The sequence below is a fragment of the Podarcis erhardii genome, assembly GCF_964252035.2.
Source record: "Podarcis erhardii genome assembly, chromosome: 2".
Taxonomy (NCBI): Eukaryota; Metazoa; Chordata; class Lepidosauria; order Squamata; family Lacertidae; genus Podarcis; species Podarcis erhardii.
The window spans coordinates 20,851,205-20,871,201 of record NC_138498.1 but is presented as its reverse complement, the minus strand read 5'-3'; the positions used below and the strand labels follow the sequence as shown (position 1 = coordinate 20,871,201).

Sequence of the window (19,997 nt, the reverse complement as noted above, 5' to 3'; positions counted from 1 at the left end):
ACTTTTAATTTGAATGCAGCCTTTCTACACGCAAGGCGGTTTACAAGCTGAAGAGACAACAAAATAGACAGCAGAGACCACACACCTAATAATCTGATCTAATACAAAAATGTCGTAATAAAAATGTAACTTTAAAATAAACATATCAGATAAAGCAATACAGTGGTGCCCCGCAAGACGAATGCCTCGCAAGACGAAAAATTCGCTAGACGAAAGGGTTTTCCGTTTTTTGAGGTGCTTCGCAAGACGAATTTCCCTATGGGCTTGCTTCGCAAGATGAAAACGTCTTGTGAGGTTGCTTCCTTTTTTGTAAAACCGTTAATACCCGGGGAATCCGCGCTCCGCAAGACGAAAAAATCGTAAGACGAAGCAACTCGCGGAACGAATTAATTTCGTCTTGCGAGGCACCACTGTATTCAATAACCCAATAGAATGTAATAGCAAACCGTAAAATACCAGCAAATAATAATTAAACAGTTTTCACTTAACAATTGCAATAAAGAATTACTAAACTACAATCAATAAAAATAACGGCACTTCAAAATGTGTAAAATACAGTTGTATCTTGGAAGTTAAACGGAATTCGTTCCAGAAGTCCATTCGACTTCCAAAATGTTCAGAAATGAATGCAGAGCTTCCGATTGGCTGCAGGAAGCTCCTGCAGCCAGTCGGAACCCACATTGGACGTTCAGGTTCCAAAGAACGTTCGCAAACCAGAACACTCACTTCCGGGTTTCCGGCGTTTTGGAGCCAAAACATTCGAGTTGCAAGGCGTTTGACTTCCGAGGTACAACTGTACCACAAAACATACACATCCATGTAAAAGGTTGTCAAATTGAGAAACAAGGGCACACAACTTACATTCTTATTATTATTAATAATAAAAATCCCTGAAGTCCTCTCTTCCCAGCTGCTTCTGCTGTTCCTAAAGCCATGGTCTGGAAAAGTCTCCTAGGGTCGGAGGGTAGGCCAAGGCAGGTTCAAAAGGTCATTGCCTGGTGTCCAGCACAAAGTCTCTCTTCCAGTGCCGGGGTCTGGAACCACAAACTGGTCTCATGACGGAGTCTTGGCTCACATTTAATCTTGTCAACCTCTTAGAATTGATGTGGACAACCTCCTCTGCTTGATGGGGCTACTTCCTTTCCTCCTGTTTCCTACCAGAGGGTGTTGTAAACAAAATCTGCCCTTATAGAGTCTTTCGTAGGTTCTCCATCGGTAGGAGAAAATAACAGAGGCCAACCAGAGAATATTGAGAAGCAAAGCAGCTAGTAAGCCTGATCTTTATTAAAGCTGTTGCAACAGGGTGCTGCCCTCACACACAGGAGAGCGGAGGAGGACCCAGCACAAAGGTGTGCCCACCTTTACGTATGTAGACATTTTGAAATTCCCTGCCCTGGAGCTCAAGACCACCCTTTCATACATCATCCATCCATCCATCACAGAAGAGGTGGTCTATAACAGAAATTTGAATGTTGTTGTTTTTCCTGTCTGCCAGGTTATCTGATAATGTCTTATCTGATTGCCTTTTCTGATAGTCTGGCCATTCCTTTGAGATGGTAATTACTTAATTCCTGAGACAATGGGAAAGTTCCCTCACCCCCTCCCTCCTTGCAGAGAAACATTTGGTCAGTTTGGGAGTCAAAATGGTTTCAGGACGGTCTTCCTGTGCTGATCCAGACCTGTAGTTTATATATTTATGTACGTGTTTGCTTGGTACATTTATGAACTTTTATTATATATTTATTATATATTTATGTAAAAAGAATTAAGGAATAAATGGGAAGTTGGGTATAAAAGATAATGAATTTTTTTAAACTTTTATTGTAACATGAAATTGTAATCACAAATTTTTGTCATAATTTTTATCTTAATAACAGATTGTGTAAATTTCATTTTCTTTCCTTTTCCCTCCCCTCTTAAATTGTACCCCCTTTTCAGTATTGTTTCCTTTTTTTGTATATAATAAGCATGGAAATAAAATAATAATAATAAATTATTACAAGGCCCTGCTGAAATCAAACCTAACCCACCTTTTCTGATGATGGCAAAGGGCACTCTGAAGTTGCAGCCTCACCTTTGCCCATGCAGGTGAGGTGAGCCCTACCAGATGGAGCTCAGATTTGACTCATCGGCTTGAACATTTGACTGGAGACTTTTCTTCCCATTGTTTTCTTTTGTTGTAGCAATGCTGCTGACTAAGCACCAGTTTATTATTTGTTCTGCTTCCCCTCCACCCTTGCAGGCTGCTGGGTCATTGCTGAGCAATCAGTCAGACTTGCTAAAAGCCATTGCCTCCATTCCATGTGGCTTTCCTACTTCCAGATGGGGTGAAGAAGGAAGGGGGGAAAAAAGAAAAAGCTATTTCCAATGTTTATCAAAGGGCTGAGCTACAGTGTGCAAGCAAACCATCATTGTGCTTTATTGAGTGTGGGGCTCATGGGATTTGACATCACTGCAAATTCACGTCTGGAAGAAAAACCCAGCTAGCGGAGAGAAAAAGGAAAGAAACACACACAAAAGAAACACGCACATCACAGGCTAAGCAATTAGTGTGATGCTTTGAAGCCTCTCAGGATTTTATTGTTTTTTTGTTAATGAGGGGTCAGGAATGGGGCTACAGGGCAAAGCCCTGAGTCTCATCTCTTATGCTACTTTTATGAGCTGCTAGGCTAAGAAGTCAGCAAAAATGCAGAGCAGAGCAATCATATCCAGGTACCGCTGGTCCTGGCTGCTGATCTTTCTTATCAGCTTTGTTAAAGGGATAGCTGTACTGCAAACTTAAGCAGGTTTTCCATCAGCTTAACTCTCACAGCTTGCTTTCCCCCCAGAGAATCCTGGGAATTGTAGTTTAGTGCTAATTATCTGAGAGAGTTGCCTTCAAAGAAGCACGACTCCCAAGATTCTAGGGGGAAAGGGAAGTTGCTATTAACTACAATCCCTATGTCGATTTAAGACTACAAAATCCATTATGCACTGCAATGGTGGATGGAAACATGCATTAAAATATGTATTGTTTTATAAAAGATGCTGTTCTCATTTCCTACTTGGAAATGCTCTCTTTTGAAAGTGGACGGAATAGAATACCTGTTCTCTGGCTATGATTAGTTAAAGGTAAAGGTAAAGGGACCCCTGACCGTTAGGTCCAGTCGTGGCCGACTCTAGGGTTGCGCGCTCATCTCGTTTTATTGGCTGAGGGAGCCGGTGTACAGCTTCCGGGTCATGTGGCCCCATGACTAAGCTGCTTCTGGCGAACCAGAGCAGCACATGGAAACGCCGTTTACCTTCCCACCGGAGTGGTACCTATTTATCTACTTGCACTTTGACGTGCTTTCGAACTGCTAGGTTGGCAGGAGCTGGGTCCGAGCAATGGGAGCTCACCCCATTGTGGGGATTCGAACCGCCGACCTTCTGATCGGCAAGTCTTAGGCTCTGTGGTTTAACCCACAGCGCCACCCACGTTTAATAACTAAGAAAGGTCTAGCTCAGAGGTTTTCAACCTTTTTGAGTCCCTGGCTCCCTTGACCAACAACATTCTTTCTGCGGCATCCCTGTGGGGCTCAGGAGTCCAGTTATGTCAGCCCTTGCCTGCAGAGCCAGCAGCCCCTTGTGGAGCGTTCTCTCAGCCTTCTCTCCTCTTCTCTCTCATTGGGAGTTCTCAGGGCTGCCACAGCTGCCACCCCGGTCCCCTGCCCCAAAGAGAGGTGCCTCCTCACACTGCCCCACAGGGGCTTGGGAAGCACCCACTAGCCAGCCCCAGAGGCACCATTCACCAAGGGAGCTTGTAGTTAGGGCTACGGCAACAAACAGCTGTTGTGAGCCTTTGGGAGGCAGAGACGCAAGAGGGCATCAGAGGATGGAGGGAAGGAAAGAGGGACAGAGGCCAGTGTTGCCCGGGGCACCCCTGACTATCATTCAAGGCACCCCAGAGTGCCATGGCACACTGGATAAAAACCACTGGTCTATCTAATACAGCATGGTTTGGGTGTGTTCAGGGTTGCATGCAAACCTGGACCTCAAATCCTTTCGTCTGAGAACATCTGCAGGCACTTATTGGCATGTTTTCACCAGTGCTAAAAAGAGGGAATGCAGAATGCCATTCCCTCGTTGCCCAAAGAAACCCTAGCTATAACCACTATTTCCAGCAACCCAATTTTACCCCTTTCTATTTTGCAAAGTGCCCTGGAATCTGCTTTGACTTATTTAAATGTTAAATCAATATATTCACCTAAGTTAAACGATTCCACCCTCCCCTCCCCCTGCAATAACCTGTGATTTTTGCTAAACCAAGAAGAAGGGATTCAATCTGAGTCAGGACTCAACAGGATGTGTAGCACCAGAACCTGTTTAGCATGCCATGGCTCTGTCGTCGAACAGGAGCCAGAGACTGACTGTCTTTCACGGCCGTCCTCCAAAAACAGCCTGCGTGTATTCTTAAGAACAAAACATGAATAGCTCTTTACAAAGATTAATCTGCCTTTAAGGGAGAAGTAGTCATATCTGCATCCACCCATTGGCAGCAGCTATATGTACACACACACACACACACACACACACACACTCGTATTCAGTAAAGTTTAGCACATCGAACATCTGCAGTCTTTACTGGACCTTTGATTTGATTGTGGCACAGCTGTTATGTTCTTAAGAACAGAGCAGGTACACACCCAAATTGCTCCCAGCGTAAATGAGTATGAATATATGTTGTGCTTGAGCATGCCAAAGGATGAGGCAAATATATACCAGGGGACCTGCAACAAGAAGTTGCAGCATGAAGTTCTGCTTTTCAGGATTCCAGCCACTTCGATTCCACCCATAGGCACCAACTCCTAGGAGCTAAGGTCCCTTAGACCTCCCAATAAAATATTTGAAGGGGCTAGGTCCCTCTAAAATTGATAGGCATTGCCATTAAAACTGTGTGCATGTGCAACATCATGTGATCGATTATGTGGGGCAAACCTTAAAGGTAAAGGGACCCCTGACCATTAGGTCCAGTCGCGACCGACTCTGGGGTTGCGGCGCTCATCTCGCTTTATTGGCCGAGGGAGCCGGCGTACAGCTTCCGGGTCATGTGGCCAGCATGACTAAGCCGCTTCTGGAGAAACCAGAGCAGCACACGGAAACGCCATTTATCTTCCCACCGGAGCGGTACCCATTTATCTACTTGCACTTTGACGTGCTTTCGAACTGCTAGGTTGGCAGGAGCTGGGATCGAGCAACGGGAGCTCACCCCAATGCGGGGATTCGAACCACCGACCTTCTGATCGGCAAGTCCTAGGCTCTGTGGTTTAACCCACAGCACCACCCACGTCCCGGGGCAAGGCTGAACCCCTCCATATTTTATTAAAGTTGGCACCCCTGATTCCACCTCCCCTTGATTCCACTCTTCTCTATTGCCAGTGCTTCCCCATATTTTGTGCTATTTCCAAAAGGACCAAGACAGTCACAGTCTCAGTCTCTCTCTCTCTCTCTCTCTCTCTCTCTCTCTCTCTCTCTCTCTCTCTCCTCTCTCTCTCATGCCCTGGCAATTTAAATACAGTGGTACCTCGGGTTACATACGCTTCAGTTTACAGACTCCGCTAACCCAGAAATAGTGCTTCAGGTTAAGAACTTTGCTTCAGGATGAGAACAGAAATCGTGCTCCAGCGGTGCGGCGGCAGCAGGAGGCCCCATTAGCTAAAGTAGTGCTTCAGGTTAAGAAGTTTCAGTTTAAGAACAGACCTCCGGAAAGAATTAAGTACTTAACCCGAGGTACCACTGTACTGACATTCTGAGCACACCTGAACTAGAGTATATGCTTGCACTGGTGGCAGGGCACATATTTTGGGGTGCAATTCAATCATATACAGGCAAATTCCTGTTGCACAATTAAAGTGGATTTGGAACTCTAGCAGAGCGACCCTTTTTCACCCAAAGATTGGACTTGTTGCGAGAAGGGAAGTGACAGGAAAATGGAAAGTTTTAGGATAACACTTGCTCTGCTGCGATGTAGCCTCTAATCTCCCTGAAAACAGTTCAGGATCAATGCTAACTAAACTGGTTGTCTGGAACCATCCTGACTTTGGAGCAAGCCCCTTTGATCATAGCAGGACTTAGTGTTTAGTAAACATGCTTAGGATCATAGAATCGTAGAATCGGATCACAGTCTATGTCATGTAGAGGAGGAAATGACTATGTATTTGAATAGTAATCCCACCTGAATGCAGTTCTTTGCTTTTACTCTTCCCATTCCTCAAGCAAAAAACCCCCATTTATCCTCCATAACGATGTGTAATGGGGTTTCTGCTGCAGAAACAGCCAGGGCAGAATTAAGGGACATTCAACACGTTGAAAAATAGGGTTTGCTAAAGAGAGGAAAAGCAAAGCTTGATTGGGAAACACAGCACAACATGTGTTCTGTAGCTCCGCTTTTAGGACAGTAATAAAGACAAATGCAAAGTTATGGGATGGGAAGGCTAAATGCGGCATAATAGCTCCATTTATTTTCCTCTCACCCTGTACACATTAAATGTTGGCACCTAGAGCTGACAGCTAAACAAACTGTGCTCTCTTTTAGAGAGGACTCAGAACAGCATTGCACGTTGTCAGCTTTGTGGGCCAAAAAATAACAAACACAGATGTACGAGACAGAGAGAGAGGAGGTGGGGGGGGGGCAGCCTCTGAAATCGAGAATGAGGGAAAGAGAGAGTCAGGGGGGCTGGGTGTGTAGTGCTGAAATACAGGCATTCCACCTCATTTATTAAAGCGGGTCTAGCTCGGTTGCTGTAAGGCAGTGGTGGTCATCGATATACACAAGGAAAAGCCAGCAAATACATTTCGAGGGCTTGTTCACAAACTCCAGCCTGAGAGGTTACTGTCGTAACCTTTGTCTGCAATGACAAAACAATCAAACTAGGAGTCAGGTTCCAGGGTCTCAGAAGTTGCTTGGGGACCCTGTGGTGTGGGTGCTGAGCACCCACAACATTTTGTGTGTGTGGGTGCTTGGTATCTATCTATCTATCATCTATCTATCTATATCTATCTATCTATCTATCTATCTATCTATCTATCTATCTATCTATCATCTATCTATCTATCTATCTATCTATCTATCTATCTATCATCTATCTATCATCTATCATCTATCTATATCTATCTATCTATCTATCTATCTATCTATCTATCTATCTATCATCTATCTATCTATCTATCTATCTATCTATCTATCTATCATCTATCTATCATCTATCATCTATCTATCTATCATCTATCTATCTATCTATCTATCTATCTATCTATCTATCTATCGTAAAGGTAAAGGGACCCCTGACTATTAGGTCCAGTCATGACTGACTCTGGGGTTGCGGCGCTCATCTCGCTTTATTGGCCGAGGGAGCCAGTGTACAGCTTCCGGGTCATGTGGCCAGCATGACTAAGCCACTTCTGGCGAACCAGAGCAGCACACGGAAACGCCGTTTACCTTCCCACCAGAGCGGTACCTATTTATCTACTTGCACTTTGATGTGGTTTCAAACTGCTAGGTTGGCAGGAGCAGGGACCGAGCAATGGGCGCTCACCCCGTTGCGGGGATTTGAACCGCCGACCTTCTGATTGGCTAGAGTCCTAGGCTCTGTGGTTTAACCCACAGTGCCACCTGCGTCTCTGTCTCTCTGTCTGTCTGTCTGTCTCTCTCTCTCTCTCTCTCTCTATCTCTATCTCTCTATCTCTCTATCTCTATCATCTATCATCTATCTATCTATCTATCTATCTATCTATCTATCATCTATCATCTATCTATCTATCTATCTATCTATCTATCTATCTATCTATCTAATCATCTATCTATCATCTATCTATCTATCTATCTATCTATCTATCTATCTATCATCTATCTATCTATCTATCTATCTATCTATCTATCTATCATCTATCTATCTATCTATCTATCTATCTATCTATCTATCTATCTATCTACCTAAAAAAAGAGGTGCCAGAACTCACCATGAACGCCTCCTTTGTTCTTGTATAATGACAATGGTCCCCACCTGAGAAGTGTCGGAACTGAGTTCCAGTGACTTCCTGCTGAAAAAAAGCCATAGTGCTTGGCCACCCAGAGCCCCCGATGGTTGGAGCCCCTGCCAACTACATCTGAACCATTAAGGAAATGAAAGCCACCCATAGACTATTGACCAGAAATTTGCCAAGTAATGGAATGGTCAGCCAGAGACCTGAGCTACCTATACCACCTTGAAGTCTGGATAAAACATGCACTAAACCTTTGTTGTTGCACAAATATAGTTGCAAGAGAAATGTAAACTAAGCCATAGTGAGCTTGTAGGAAAGTCTGGAATAGAACTTAGCTTTTCTGGCTCCCAGGAGCCATCTCCATATGTTCTTAATCAGAAATTATTTCAGTACAAAAGCACTAGTTAAAAATTATGCGAGGTCTCAAATAGAGCTAAGAAAAATGATGTTAATTAGGAAATCATTGTGGCACAGTTATTTATCCCCAAGTATAAATGCAATTAAAATTTTAATCCCCGCCCTGCTATATTTGCGACACATAACAAATCACAAGTTGTCCCTTTTTATAATTTACCACCCAGAAGATTCTAAATATTTTACTTAGACCATGCTGAGTCGGTGGTTTCATTTATTTTTTAAATGTATCCTGCCTCTTTCTGGGGGAAAAAGAAAACTAGAAAGAGGGAGGCAGAAAGGAAGGGTTATCTTAACTTCTGAATATGTGTCATCTGGCCCTGATCCTACCTATGTTTACTCAGAAGAGTGGGCAGTAGCCAGTGGAGTCATTCTGCAAGGAGTTAGTCTTCAGACCAGCCCTCTGCTAGGAAGCCAGACAGCTTCTTAACATGGTGATGTTAGACCTTGATGGAAGGTTTAGGTTACAGGCTCTGCTGAGCTCACAACTCTTGCCTGGATAATTCCCACATCAGGGGTGGTGTTTGCTTGCCGAGACCCCAGCTTCTTAGAAGGAAGTTAGCAGCCAATTCACTGCTGGAAGGTGGGTGGTGACTTGCAGCGGGGCCGGAGATAGTTTAATTGGAGACAACATGTCTCTCATACGTCACTGGACTTTTTAAGACATATGAGGCTGAGGCCAAAAGCAGCAGAAGAGATCCTATGTATTCTGTTAGAGTGCAGAGCAAGTGTTTCACATGTTCTTGGGAATCTTAGGAATAATAATTAGCAGCATTTCTCCCATGCCTACTCAGGCATTGAAGATATTCTCCATGCCAGCTGTTTTCCTGGGGACGTGTCTCTTGACATACTGGGAACAGCTGGTGAAGCCAGAAGCTTATCCACAGAGAACTCCCCAACTAGGGCTCCCCTTCCAGGTTGCATGCTGGGAAAGTCAGCGGTGTTCCATGATGGGGGGGGGGGTCTAATTTCCTAGCAATGCTCCTCATAATACCAAGACATAAACAACAAGGAGCAAGGTGCATTCTCTACCCATTAGAAGATAAAGTTGAACAGTGGTACCTCAGGTTACATATGATTCAGGTTACATACGCTTCAGGTTACAGACTCCACTAACCCAGAAATAGTGCTTCAGGTTAAGAACTTTGCTTCAGGATGAGAACAGAAATTGTGCTCCAGCGGCGCGGCGGCAGCAAGAGGCCCCATTAGCTAAAGGGTGCTTCAGGTTAAGAACAGTTTCAGGTTAAGAACGGACCTCCGGAACGAATTAAGTACTTAACCCGAGGTACCACTGTATGTGGATGCTTCCAGATGAATGTTTGTTGTGGAATCAGTGCTACTCATACACATGAGTTTTTCACACCCATCATCAAAATGCCAGCCCACTACTGTGCTATAAGATCCACTATCCTGTAACATTACATATGGTATGTACAGTAGTTTAAGGTTTTTTAAAATATTATTTTTGCTGAAAAATGTGTGAGATTACGATACTGTATTTATTTGCATTACCTAGAGCCTGTACTACTGATGAAGCCTAGGATGGCGAAATAAGGCTAATATTCCGGAAATCCTTGTCTTAGACTCTGTGAAAAGATTCTGTGGAACTTTAACAACGCTTCATGTGGATTATTGGACTCTATGAACAGACAGGTGGAATAGATACTTATACATGTATGGACCTTATGCATGAACTGACTAGAAAATGAACTGGGCCTTCTGCTTTTTTCGTTGAACTTTATGAGACTTCCGTTGAAATCTACAATCTGGTACAATGAATAGTATACCTTATTTATTCAGAAGTACAGCTGGTTACGTCTTGTGTGTTTCTTGAGTATGTTTCACGTAATCATAGGTTTGCTGTTGTTTTGCTGATGTGCCTGAACAGCATGGAGCATGCAGTGGCAAGGGATGACATTTCAGGTACAGCATGCATGCTTTGGGAGATGCACGCTTATGACTCCTGCCTGAATGCTCTCTGGCAGTGAAAGCAGCTCTTCAATGGAGCTGTAACAAAACTGATTCTGTGAGGATGCTTTTGGATTTTTTTATTTTTTAATAAACAGTATCCTCCCCTGTAGTCCACAGGCGTGGAGAGATGGTTGCTTGTCAGGAGATGTGGGCATTTTACACTCGCTAGCTTTGTTTTTGCAGTTGTCTGCTGTTCACAGAGCCTCCCCGCACCCCTCTGTACGGTCACATTGTCTGATCGTGCGCAGACAACTGTCTAGACTCCACAAGGGGAAAAAATATTAATGCATCTGCTACACCGTAGTGAGTCTCACAGGGGGACACAGAGATGCATGAAGGCACGGCGTGGAAAAGATGTGCGAAACCCAACAGCTGCGGAGGAACATGCCGGTGGCCAGGCAAGAATAACAGTGCAGCTAGTTAATAATCAGGCCTTGACTTATCCATTAGTCTTTGCTAAGCCGCATTTTTTAGTCAAAGCTTACCTCAGGTATTCCATTTCTGATGATTCACTGTTGGCAAAGAGTCAACAGTGGCAGGGGGTTTTCCCAACGGATGTCAAGAGTATCCTATAACATCTGTCCTTTTTCTGTGGTGTTCTGTGGAGGAGCTATGTTTTGTGCTGTGTTGGGAAAAAAGTAGAAAAACTAAGCTGGAATCTGATGCAAGGTCATTGTTACAGGGGCCTAAGCTCTCAGTCTTTGGCACCAGGTCTCCTGCAATTTCCCCTTCCTTCCTTCCTTCCTTCCTTCCTTCCTTCCTTCCTTCCTTCCTTCCTTCCTTTTTCCCTAGCATAGAAAGCTACACTGCAAAGTGCAGTCCTGAGCAGACATTCACCATATTTCATACAAATTGTTTCCCAGCCTGCATAACAACACCTCACAGTGCTCTCGCTGTGGTGACACGCAGGCCACAACCAATTTGGCACCAATCTGAGCATGCGCAGAGTAAGACCTGTATGTGGGGCAAATTTCATTAGCTTAACGGGTAGCGCTGTGGTCTAAACCATTGAGCCTCTTGGGCTTGCCAATCAGAAGGTCGGCGGTTCGAATCCCTGCGACGGGGTGAGCTCCCGTTGCTCTGTCCCAGCTCCTGCCAACCTAGCAGTTCAAAAACATACCAGTGCAAGTAGATGAATGCATACTGCTGTGGCGGGAAGGTAAATGGCATTTCCGTGCACTCTGGTTTCTGTCACAGTGTTCCGTTGCGCCAGAAGCGGTTTAGTCATGCTGGTCGCATGACCTGGAAAGCTGTCTGTGGACAAACACCGGCTCCCTTGGCCTGAAAGCAAGATGAGCGCCGCAAGCCCATACAGTGGAACCTTGAGTTGTGGACGTAATCCATCCCAGAGGCATATCCAGAACTCAAAGCGTTCACATCCAGAAGCAATGCGTCTGCACACGTGTGCAGCGTGATTTAGTGCTTCTGTGCATGCGCGTGTGGCGAAACCCGGAAGTAACATTAAGTACTTCCGGGTTGTCGTGGGACGCAACTTGAAAGATGTAACCTGAAGCGGACGCAACATGAGGTATGACTGTAGTCGCCTTTGATTGGACTTAACCAACCAGGGGTCCTTTTACCTTAAATGACTATTAAACCAGTTTTCACTTCTACCAATTTTCTAGTGCATAAACAGCACATGTTTTTCATCTCTCTCTCTCTCCTCCAGGTGAAAGAAGCCTCCCACACCATCTAGAAAATGCTTTGGTCACTGATACTCTAAAATAAACCCCAAATGTATCCAAACTGTTGCGGTGGGATTAGTCAGATGACCTTCTTAAAACTCCTGACAAGCTCTGTATACTCTTAATCCATGCAGATAAACAGTTCTGGCACCGATTAGATAGCAGTGCCGCTTCCACGAAGAAACACCCCCCGATCTGGTTTGCCTGTTGGCTTTAGGCCTTGATGAGTCAGCAAGAAAGAACACAGCTCGTCTTTATGCACATGTATTCCCACCCCTTCTGTTTTTGCATGCATTGACCTTCTGCACCTTTGGAGTCACAAGATTTATTGCACACTCACATTGCAGCGTTTGGGCGTGTCTGTTTTCTGGCATCCTTCATTCCTTTCGCATAGGGGGAGTCTGGATTTCTGTGACCAGAGAATCTGAATTTTTGGTTTATTTGTGCCGTATAAACTGTTTTTATTTAGTAAAATAAAACAAGGTTTTTAAAAAACCTGATTTTTCATTTTTATTGAACTACTTGAACACTGGATGTGACCTTGTTTGGGGGCTGCATATGAGTTGTGAGCCGTGAAGTGTCCACTTGGGTATAAAGCCTTTAAGAGTGTTTCTAGCATGATGGTCTAGGGACGCGGGTGGCACTGTGGGTTAAACCACAGAGCCTAGGGCTTCCCTATCAGAAGGTCTGCGGTTCGAATCCCCGCAGTAGGGTGAGGTCCCATTGCTCGGTCCCTGCTCCTGCCAACCTAGCAGTTCGAAAGCACATCAAAGTGCAAGTAGATAAATAGGTACCACTCCGGCGGGAAGGTAAACGGCGTTCCGTGCGCTGTTCTGGTTCGCTAGAAGCAGCTTAGTCATGCTGGCCACATGACCTGGAAGCTGTCTGCGGACAAACGCCGGCTCCCTCGGCCAATAAAGCGAGATGAGTGCCGCAACCCCAGAGTCGGTCACGACTGGACCTAGTGGTCAGGGATACCTTTACCTTTACTTTAGCATGATGGTAATGAGCCAGCAGTGGAAAGTGGGAAATGGGGACTGCTGAAAGTAGAAGCTGGGATTGGGGTACACCAGGTCGCCATGTGCCCCACCTTATAGAGGACAATCCTTTGTTTGAAGATGCCCTCTATTTGAAGGTCTGTCCAGTCCAAGTCCAGATTTTACCCTTAATCTGGATGGTGCTGGTATAGCTCAGTTGGTAGAGCATGAGATCTCAGAGTTGTGGGCTCAAGCCCCACCTTGGGCAAAAGATTCCTGCATTGTAGGGGGTTGGACTAGATGACCCTCGTGGTCCCTCCCAGTTCTATGATTCCTTCAAGCCAGACCAGGAAGGGTCTTGAAGTTGCCCATTGACGGTTAGCACATGAATGAACAGCAGACTGAATGGGTGCACAAGTCATCTAGTCAAAGTCTTTCAGTTAAGCTGAGATGTGCAATATTTCCACTGCAATGATAGATAGCAAGGTTATTTCTACCTTTGCAGTTGTACATTAAAATTAGCGTACAGTCATACCTTGTGTTGCGTCTGCTTCATGTTGCATCGTTCCGCGTTACATCCTGCAGCAACCTGGAACGGGTTACTTCCGGGTTTCACCGCTCGCGCATGCGCAAAGCGCTAAATCGCGCCATGCACCTGCGCAGACGCAGCACTTCGAGTTGCGGGCATTTCACGTTATGGACAGGCCTCTGGAACAGGGTCCCATCTGTAACACGAGGTACCACTGTAAGCAGATTTCATGTAAATCACGGTCCTCCTTTTGGGAGATACATTAAGTGGCTACTGTAGGGAAGTGCAGGATAGTACTGTTTGGTCATGGCAGCAGTAGTGTGGGAATGCAGAGATGGATCTTCTTTTTTTTTTATAAATATTTATTAAAGTTTTTAAATATAAATGCACAAATAATAAACAGTCTTACTTCTATCACAGACATAATTTCATCACTTCTTTGGACTTCCTCACGTCTCCCGCTCCCATTTACATCGTTAAAAGTTTTTTCCAAACAAATTATCAACTTGTTTACAATCTCATGTCCACTCATTCAAATATAATCTAGCACTTCTTCCAAAAAAATTTATATTTTCTTTAGTCTCACTTATCATCAAATTTCAAATCTAATTTAGTGGTGGCCAGTTTTTTATAATCTAGCATCCTTCTTAACATTCAACCAAATTACAATGTTTTTGTAGATACTTCTTGAATTTCTCCCAGTCTTCCTCCATCTTCTCTTCTCCCAGGTTACGGATTCTGCCTGTCATCTCGGCCAGTTGCATATAGTCCATCAGTTGCATCTGCCACTCTTCCAGTGTGGGTAGATCTTGAGTTTTCCAGTTTTTTGCGATGAGTATCCTTGCTGCCGTTGTTGCATACATAAAGAATGTTCGGTCCTTCTTTAACACCTTCTGGCCGACAATACCCAGAAGGAAGGCCTCTGGTTTCTTAGTGAAGGTATACTTAAATACCTTTTTCAGCTCATTATATATCATTTCCCAGAAGACCTTCACCTTAGGGCATGTCCACCAGAGGTGAAAGAATGTTCCTTCGTTTTCTTTACATTTCCAACATTTATTATCAGACGAATGGTATATTTTGGCAAGTTTAACTGGGGTCATGTACCATCTATATATCATTTTCATTACATTTTCCTTCAGAGCATTACATGCGGTGAAGTTCAGCCCAGTGGTCCACAACCTTTCCCAGTCCTCAAACATAATGTTATGCCCAATGTCCTGTGCCCATTTTATCATAACCGATTTAACCATTTCGTCTTGTGTATTCCATTTTAACAGCAGGTTATACATTCTTGATAATACCTTAGTCTTTGGTTCTAACAATTCAGTTTCTAACTTCGATTTCTCCACCTGGAACCCTAACTTTTTATCATTTTTAAAAACTTCTTTAATCTGAGCATAATGTAACCAGTCTCGCACCTTATCCTTCATTTTCTCCAAACTCTGCAATTTCCAATTGTCTCCATCTTTTTCTAATATTTCCCAATATTTTGGCCATTTAGCCTCCATATTGGGTCTTTTTAGGGCCTTAGCCTCCAGAGGTGAGAGCCACCTTGGAGTTTTATTTTCCAGTAAGTCTTTGTATTTTGTCCAGACATTAAACACTGCTTTCCTGACAATATGGTTCTTAAAGGCCTTATTGATCTTAACTTTGTCATACCATAGGTATGCATGCCAACCAAAAGCATTGTTAAAACCTTCCAAGTCCAACACGTCAGTGTCTTCGAGAAGTAGCCAGTCTTTTAGCCAGCAAAAAGCTGCGGCTTCATAGTACAACTTTAAGTCTGGCAGGGCAAAGCCCCCTCTTTCTTTCGCATCTGTTAATATCTTAAATTTAATTCTGGGCTTTTTGCCCTGCCAGACAAATCTGGATATATCTTTCTGCCACTTCCGGAAGCACTCCGTTTTGTCCACGATCTGTAATGTTTGAAACAAAAACAACATTTTTGGCAATACATTCATCTTGATAGCAGCAATTCGGCCTAACAAAGAAAGCTTCAATTTTGTCCAACTATCCAAGTCTCTCTTAATTTCAGACCAACATTTTTCATAATTATCCTTAAATAGACTCAGGTTTTTTGCTGTTATGTTTACCCCTAGGTATTTTACTTTTTTAACCATAGTTAGTTCTGTTTCTCTCTGAAACCTTTCCGACTCTGTATCTGTCAAATTTTTTCCCAACACTTTAGTTTTCTGTTTATTTAATTTAAATCCTGCCACCCGACCAAAATCCTGTATCAGTTGTAATACTCTTTTCGTACTAGATTCTGGCTCCTGCAGAGTCAAAACTAGGTCATCTGCAAAAGCTTTCAATTTGTATTGTTTCGCTCCGACCTGAATCCCTTCCACCAACCGGTCCCCTCTGATCAAGTTCAAGAGCACCTCCAGAACCGAAATAAATAACAAAGGGGAAATCGGGCAGCCTTGTCGTGTTCCTTTTTCAATTTTGAACTCTTCTGTGACCACATTGTTAACTATTAGTTTAGCCTTTTGTTCTGAATATATTGCGTCAATCCCATTCTCAAACCCCCGTCCCACTCCCATTTCATTCAAATTTCCCTTCATAAATTTCCAAGAAATATTGTCAAAGGCCTTCTCCGCGTCTATAAAAATTAACACTGCTTTTGTATTTATATCTGTTTGCAAAAGTTCCAAAACGTCAATAATGTTCCTAGTATTTGCAAACATGTGTCTACCTGGGAGAAAGCCTGCCTGGTCTTTATGAATTACTTCATTAAGAACTCTTTTAAATCTACTTGCCAAAATGTCTGCAAATATTTTGTAATCCACATTCAGAAGGGAGATGGGACGATAGTTTTTAAGTTGTGTCTTTTCAGCTTCAGATTTTGGTATCAATGTGATAAAAGCTTCCTTCCACGATTCCGGCGCCTTCTTCCCTTCCATAATTTCATTACAGACCTCCATCAATGGTTGGATCAGATAGTCTTTTAGTGTCTTATAATACTTGGAGGTGAGACCGTCTGGCCCTGGAGATTTGCCCAATTGCATGTTCTGGATAGCTTGTTCAATCTCTTGCTGTGTTATTTTGTTGTTCAGGATTAATCTGTTTTTTTGTGACAACTTTGTTAGTCCATTTCTTTCCAAAAATTGTTTAATCTCAACCTCATCTTGCGGCCCTTGAGTGTATAATTTTTTAAAGTATCTCTGGAAGCACTTTCTAATTTCCATGGGGTTCTGGATATTTCTTCCTTCAATTTCTAGGTTTGTAACTGTATTTAGTTTCTGTCTCTTCTTCAACTGCCAGGCTAGCAGTTTCCCACATTTGTTTGCCGATTCAAAAGTTTTTTGTTTCATTAATTTAATCTTCCATTCTATTTCTTGGTTTATCAATTTGGAATATTGAGCTTGATACAGTTTAATTTCTCTCAGAATCGGCTGTGACTTCGGATTTGATCTTAATTTCTTCTCCAATTCTTTGATTTTCTGCAAAATCTTATCCTTCCTTTCATTTTGTGTTCTTTTCTTTACAGTGTTCTGTTGTATCAAGAACCCCCTCATCACAGCTTTGCTTGCGTCCCAGATAGTTCTTTTTTCCACCGTAGTGTTCATATTTATTTCAAAATAGTCCTTTAGAGTTTTTTGGGCCTTCTTGACAATCTCCTGATCTCTAAACAAGCTATCATTCATCTTCCATCTAAAGGAGCCGGTTGGCAAAAATGTCATATCCATCTTCAGCGCATTATGGTCGGAGCAGGTCTTTGGGCAGATTTCCACTTTTCTGACCTTGGGTGCCAGACCTCTAGATATCCATATTTGGTCGATTCTTGTCCAAGTCAGTTGGGCTTCAGAGAAGAATGTTCCCTCTCTTCCCAGGGGGTTCTTAGTTCTCCAAATGTCAATCCAGTCCATATTGTCAGCCATTTCAAAAAAGGTCTTTGGCAGTCTGCCGTCTTTTGTAACATTTTGATTTTGTGACTTATCCATGTTTGTCGATACGACCCCATTCATATCTCCCATCATAATGATGTTGTTGTAGTCCAGATAGTCCAGCATAATCTCATGCAACTTCTTGTAAAATTCCGATTTCCCGTCATTTGGTGCATAAATTCCTAATATCAAAATCTTTTCTCCTTGATATTGTATCTCAATTCCTAATATTCTTCCATGTTCGTCTTTGAATAAGAATTTAGGTGACAGGCTCTCTTTTGCATATATCACCACTCCTCGCTTCTTTACTCTGTCCGAAGATATGAATTCTTGACCAAGTCTTTTGTTTATTAACACCTTTCTATGGAGCCTAGTCACATGTGTTTCTTGTAAGCAGATAATATCCAATTGTTCTTTTTTTAATATATGAAAAATTTTCCTCCTTTTTTCCGGGATGTTGCAGCCATTAATGTTCCAGCTCAAAAGTTGCAGAGACATCCTGAATAAATCTGGTTATTTTTCAAGGGGTGGTATCTTATTCAGAAGATCTTCAGGGTCCAAGGGTGCAGGTACCTCTGGTGTTTCAGGCCCTGGAAGTTGGTCAATTCCTTTGTGAAGGTCCTCTCCGTATACGTTCAGAAATTTATCTCTATCTTCCGATGTTCTGATTTTGATCTTCTTCCCTCTAAAAGTAAAAGATAGTCCTTGAGGAAATTCCCACCTAAAGATGATTGAATTCTTCCTTAGTAGTCTTGTCAACTCCAAATAGTTAGATCTAAGATCTAGCAGTTGTTTAGGAATATCCTTGTAAATCTCAATTCTTTTGTCCAAAATGTCCAGTGACTTTCCGTAGTGTAGGCCCAAAATCTTATCCCTTTCCTCCTTTGACCTCAGTATTATCAAACAGTCTCTGGGCTTCTCTTTCTTTAGAAGTCTTCCGAGCCTAAAAGCCGAAACAATTTTAAAATCCTTTTCCTCTAAGCTCCAAAATTTGGAAAATTCTTTAGTCAAAAACTCAGCTAGGTTGCCTTCTTCCACTTCTGGTATTGCTCTTATCCTTAAATTGCTCTCCCTGTTCCGCAGTTCAAGCATGGACAAATAGGTCTGATGTTCACCTACTTGTTTGCAGAGTGGTCTTACCTCTTGTTCTAAATTTTCAAGTTTTTGGCTGGTATCTTCAGCCAATTTCCGATTTTCCCCTGCAGCCTCCTTCAATTCTGCGATTGCTTGAGTATTCTGTGCAACTTGTCCAGATAATTTATTTAAACATTCTGTGTTCTGCTCAATTTTATATGTTTGCTCATCGGCTTTCTTGTCCAAAGATTCTACTTTCTTGTCCAAAGATTCCAATTTTTCAAAAATTTTCTCTAAAATAGCAGTGCTTGCCCCTGAGGCCATATCTTCCAGTTGTAATTCCTCAGTTTCTCCCTCCCCTGCCCGAGGCAGAGAAACAGGCAGAGAGACAGCTTCCACCTCAGAAGGCAAAGTAGGCACAGATGATCTACGTGCCTGTGAGGCTGCGGTTAAAGTTGTCAAAGTTGTTTGTTTAGTTCTTCCTCTCCTTCTTGTACCACTCATTCCAAAGTTATCTAAAAGTCAAGGTCAAGCTGAGTTGTTCCCATGAGAAAGCCACGGCCCAGATGGTAACAGTCAGCAGAGGGCCGGGAAAGGGAAAGTAAAATAAAAGTCACTGTTATAGGTCCCAAATCCTCTAGGGGGAGTTTAAAATATTTCAGGAAAGAAATCAATTTCAGTTAAAATAAAGTCAGATTTCTAAGTCCAAGAACCTTCAATAAAGAGATTTTTCAGCAGAGTTGGGGTTTGGTACAGCAACAGTGTTTCTGATGGTGCAAGCTGGTAATCCAAATGCCTTAAAGTAGCAAGTTCAAATTCTCTCAGATTGTTTCAAAGTTCAGATTCAAAGTATCCAAACTGCAAACTGCAAGCTGACAGCTCAGTTTCTCAGGCAGCTCCAGCGCCTGGGGTTTTTAGTTAGAATGTAGCTCCAAAGGGAGAAAGATATCCCCGTATAAATTAAAGTATAAAAGTCCAACACATAAAATTATTGTTCCACTTAGAATAAAGTTCAATGGGTGCTCAGATCAAATAGTTTAAAAGATCTCTCTTTGCCTCCACTCCTCCAGCTCTTTGCGTTCAAGTTCAATGGGAGCGGAAGACGGACTTCCTGTTTTTCGTCACTCCGCTTTCAGCCAAATTTAATATTTTAAAGTCCCAAATTGCATACAGTCAGTTGTTTACTCACGAGTTGTTGTTTTCAGAGCATAAATTTCAGGAAGAAAGGTCAGCGCTCACTGGCAACAGCTACGCGGCTTCACTCTGCCGATTGCGGAACGACCCACAGCGCCGCAGCCTCCTCCGCGATCCGGAGCCCCTTACGGGGTTCCTTCAACGTTTCGGTGGCCGCTGCTGGCGCCCGCCGGGTCCCGGGACCGCAGGCTTCTGCTGCCTGCGGGTTTCCGTTTCGGGTCTCCGCTGCGCCGTAGCGGACGACCCTTTCTCGAGCGGAGCT

General features: G+C 43.3%; 1 long non-coding RNA gene across 1 annotated transcript in view; it reads right to left on the bottom strand.

Moving 5' to 3' along the window:
• Window positions 1–439: 439 nt before the first annotated feature.
• The window catches only part of LOC309335158, a 40,288-nt gene continuing 20,730 nt past the window's right edge, over window positions 440–19,997 (bottom strand). Inside the window, exons 3-5 of the long non-coding RNA XR_014153407.1 lie at window positions 10,872–11,008; window positions 2,031–2,312; window positions 440–951 (exon numbers count right to left, since the gene is read on the bottom strand). This is a non-coding gene — a long non-coding RNA (uncharacterized lncRNA). The remainder of the gene's footprint in view (window positions 952–2,030; window positions 2,313–10,871; window positions 11,009–19,997) is intronic.